The 3570-nt window shown below is 48.9% G+C and overlaps 1 pseudogene; it reads left to right on the top strand.

The window, feature by feature from the left end:
• The first annotated feature begins 2459 nt into the window (after positions 1-2459).
• Positions 2460-3370, top strand: LOC112423003 (small ribosomal subunit protein uS2 pseudogene; annotated as a pseudogene).
• The last annotated feature ends 200 nt before the right edge of the window (positions 3371-3570 follow it).

Below are 3570 nucleotides of genomic sequence, written 5' to 3'. Positions count from 1 at the left end.
AAGTGATTCTCATGCCTTAGCCTCCCAAGTAGCTGGGACTACAGACTTGGACCACCACATCTGGCTAATTTTTGTATTTTTAGTAGAGACAAGTTTTCACCATGTTGGCCAGGCTGGTCTCGAACTCCGGGCCTCAAGTGATTTACCTGCCTCAGCTGCACATAGTGTTGGGATTACAGGCGTGGGCCACCGTGCCCGGCCTCCCCTTTACTCGTGATGTTAAATGTTATTTTGCTTGATGTGGAATGTTTAATCTTAATATTTATATATTGATTAAGTGTACTCTAAAGTATGGTTTACAGTATTGACTGACCTGTGGAGGGGTTCGAGCCTGTGTGCCCAAGGTTCTGACTACTGAGTAAATGGGGTGTACTAAGGAGAATTGCCTCTGAGGGAACTTCATGTAGTTCATGGCTTTTATGACTGAAATAACATCAGTAAAAGTCCAGCCTTGTGGAAAGACACCTGGTTATGTCTGACCTTGTGCTACTCATGACAGATGTGGACAGGATCACATGCTGTAGGGCCTCAGCTACACAGGCTGGTTTCTAAACCAGGCAGCGATTTAGCACACTGAATCTCTGAGGTCAGAGCTGCCGCAGACACAGATTCAATTTTGTTTTTTTGTTTTTGAGACGGAGTTTCGCTCTTGTTGCCCAGGCTGGAGTGCAGTGGTGTGATCTTGGCTCACCACAATCTCCGCCTCCTAGGTTCAAGCAATTCTTCTGCCTCAGCCTCCCGAGTAGCTGGGATTATAGCTGCACACCACCATGCCTGGCTAATTTTGGTTTCTTTTTGTTTTTGAGACGGAGTCTCACTCTGTCACCCAGGCTGGAGTTACAGTGGTGCGATCTCGGCTCACTGCAAGCTCCGCCTCCCGGGTTCACGCCATTCTTCTGCCCCAGCCTCCTGAGTAGCTGGGACTACAGGCACCGGCCACAATGCCCGGCTAATTTTTTTTTTTTTGTATTATTAGTAGAGACGGGGTTTCACCATGTTAACCAGGATCTTCTCGATATCCTGACCTCGTGATCCGCCTGCCTTGGTTCCCCAAAGTGCTGGGATTAGAGGCATGAGTCAAATTTTGTATTTTTAGTAGAGACGAGGTTTCTCCATGTTGGTCAGGCTGGTCTCAAACTCCCAACCTCAGGTGATCCGCCTGCCTCGGCCTCCCAAAGTGCCAGGATTACAGGCATGAGCCACCATGCCAGGCCCACAGATTCAATTTTACAGAGTTGGAGGACAGGCGTTTACAGACTCTGCCTAGGTCCAGAATGTGTCTTAGCAACTACATCACGGATGTACGTGTTTGCAGATGGATCAAATGCCCCAAACAATTCAATATGTTAAATGTTTACATCAGAACACTTGTGTCAGAATCTTTCTGTTTCTGCACTTAGCTCTATAGTTTCTTTGGACCTTTGTGTCTGGTTTGCCATAGGCTAGGAGCTTCCCGTAGGTTCCAGCAACAGCACACAAGTGAAGGAATGGGACAGGTGAAAAAAAAAAACCACAAATAGAATGAGGACAATGCTGATGATGACATCTGCAGAGGGAAGACGACAGACTAATTCTGCAACACTGAACCCAGAGTGAAGAGCGTTGCTGGAGGAAATAGCAGAGGAAACCACAACTCAGAGGAAGCCACAGCTAGACAAGCAGCTACTGGTGGGATGGGATGAGGGAGGGTGGAGCCATGGAAGAAACTGCTGTGCTCTGTAGAGTCTGGGATGGGGCCAGGGCTCCACAGTTAGAGGTAGGAGAGTCCAGTGGGGCTGAAAATCAAGCAGGGTTGAAGACCTGTGTGTAAAACAGTCAACACCCGCATCCCCACCCCACCCCATGCACAGAACTGTGAGGACATCCAGCCAGATAATGACTCCAGGCGAAGAGTCATGTGCCCAGTCTGGAAGGACTTGAGCAGCTGGTGTGCACACCCAGAGTAAAGGCCTCCCCACACTGGAGTGGCTGAGGGGCAGAGCCCCCACTTAGCATGACCAGTTCTCTGCCCACTCTCGCCAAAGGGTGATCTAAAGGTAGCAGTCCCTGTTCATGTCCCAGAGTTTCTGTCAGCCTTTATAGTCCCTCATTCTCAAATACAAAAGCTTAACAGAGGCTCACTGCAGATTAGAGAAAACTTGTGGTATGAAAGAAAGCAATGAGGATTCCAAAAGAGAGAGAAAGACAAGGACAGAAATTTAACCTCAAAGAACACAGAGAGAATTCAGAGAACATAAGAACATAAAACAGGCCTGGCGCAGTGGCTCAGTCCTGTAATCCCAGTAATTTGGGAGGATGAGGCAGGCGGATCATGAGGTCAGGAGTTCAAGACCAGCCTGGCCAACATGGTGAAACCCTGTCTCTACTAAAAACACAAGAATTATTTCTGCACTACACACAGAGGGGTCCACGTGGCGTTGTTCTGGATTCCCATCGTAACTTAAAGGAAAACTTTCGCAATGTCTGGAGCCCTTGATGTCCTGCAAATGAAGGAGAAGGATGTTCTTAAGTTCCTTACAGCAGGAACCCACTTAGGTGGCACCAATCTTGACCTCCGGATGGAACAGTACATCTAGAAAAGGAAAAGTTATGGCATCTACATCATAAATCTGAAGGGGACCTGGGAGAAGCTTCTGCTGGCAGCTCGCGCTATTGCTGCCATTGAATACCCTGCTGGTGTCAGTGTCATATTCTCCAGGAATACCGGCCAGAGGGCTGTGCCGAAGTTTGCTGCTGCCACTGGAGCTACTCCAATTGCTGGCCGCTTCACTCCTGGAACTTTCACTAACCAGATCCAGGCAGCCTTCTGGGAGCCATGGCTTCTTGTGGTTACTGACCCCAGGGCTGACCACCAGCCTCTCACAGAGGCATCTTATGTTAACCTACCTACCATTGCTCTGTGTAACACAGATTCTCCTCTGCGCTGTGTGGACATTGCCATCCCATGCAACAACAAGGGAGCTCCTCAGTGGGTCAGATGTGGTGGATGCTGGCTCGGGAAGTTCTGTGCATGCGTGGCACCATTTCCCGTGAACGCTTGTGGGAGGTCATGCCTGATCTCTACGTCTACAGAGATCCTGAAGAGATTAAAAAAGAAGAGCAGGCTGCTGCTGAAAAGGCAATGACCAAGGAGGAATTTCAGGGTGAACGGACTGCTCCAGCTCCTGAGATCACTGCTGCTCAGCCTGAGGTTGCAGACTGGTCTGAAGGCGTGCAGGTGCCCTCTGTGCCTATCTGCAGTTCCCTACTGAAGACTGGAGCGCTCAGCCTGCCACGGAAGACTGGTCTGCAGCTCCCACTGCTCAGGCCACTGAATGGGTAGGAGCAACCACTGAATGGTCTTAAGCTGTTCTTACACAGGCTCTTAAGCAACATGGAAATAAGGCTGATGGAAAATAAACATCAGTTCCAGAAAGAAAAAAAAGGAGAAGAAGAAGGAGAAGAAGGAAAGCAGAGAGACAGAGAAAGAAACAGAACACAAAATGAAGGATAGAAAATTATAAAATAAATAGTCCTGGCTCAGTGGCTCAAGCCTGTAATGCCAGCACGTTGGGAGGCTGAGGCAGGCAG

Source organism: Macaca nemestrina, chromosome 14, assembly GCF_043159975.1.
Source record: "Macaca nemestrina isolate mMacNem1 chromosome 14, mMacNem.hap1, whole genome shotgun sequence".
Classification (NCBI taxonomy): domain Eukaryota; kingdom Metazoa; phylum Chordata; class Mammalia; order Primates; family Cercopithecidae; genus Macaca; species Macaca nemestrina.
The sequence above is the reverse complement of the archived record's forward strand: the minus strand, read 5'-3'. Positions and strand labels throughout refer to the sequence as shown.